Below are 580 nucleotides of genomic sequence, written 5' to 3' on the forward strand. Positions count from 1 at the left end.
ATATTTGATGTCATCTTTATTTCAACAACATTAAGGTAATCTTTTTATGGTTCTTTAATATACCTTTATATACTTTATACCTTTTATGTCGTATTAATGTAGTAGGTTATTAATAAGTGGCCGAATGGTTATATTTAACAAAAATGAATAGTGAGTGTGGTTAAAAATACAGTTCAACATTTTAATTACGAGGTAATCATCAAACATCAAATCTACACGTCATTGTGATTTCATAAGGCTCTAAAATATGATTTACGTAGACCTATTTAAATTGGCCTAATTCAAATTCTTCAGAATCTTTTTTAGACGAATTATTATTTTTCCAAAATTCTTAAATGTAGTAATATCACCAGAAACAGTGATAGCTAAATAACACAGGTCTGCTTGAAAAGTGAATTTTAAATTTTTCTTATAGATTAATTTACTAAAACCAGTCAAAATACTAAAATCATTTAAAATTTTATTTATTAATTGATTTCTTATGAAATCGAAATTTTATGTTCATCTTAGCGTTAGAAGCTCCTCTATCTGGATAAGCTGAAGTGCTCCAGAGTGATAAATATCTGACATATATATATAT

At 25.9% G+C, this 580-nt stretch overlaps 1 long non-coding RNA gene across 1 annotated transcript in view; it reads right to left on the reverse strand.

Annotated features, from left to right (window-relative positions):
* The window catches only part of LOC106682857 (uncharacterized), an 18537-nt gene that overhangs the window by 4986 nt on the left and 12971 nt on the right, over nt 1–580 (reverse strand). The gene's annotated exons all lie outside the window — the stretch shown is intronic.

Source organism: Halyomorpha halys, unplaced genomic scaffold (genome assembly GCF_000696795.3).
Source record: "Halyomorpha halys isolate HHAL.00 unplaced genomic scaffold, Hhal_1.1 Scaffold447.1, whole genome shotgun sequence".
NCBI lineage: Eukaryota > Metazoa > Arthropoda > Insecta > Hemiptera > Pentatomidae > Halyomorpha > Halyomorpha halys.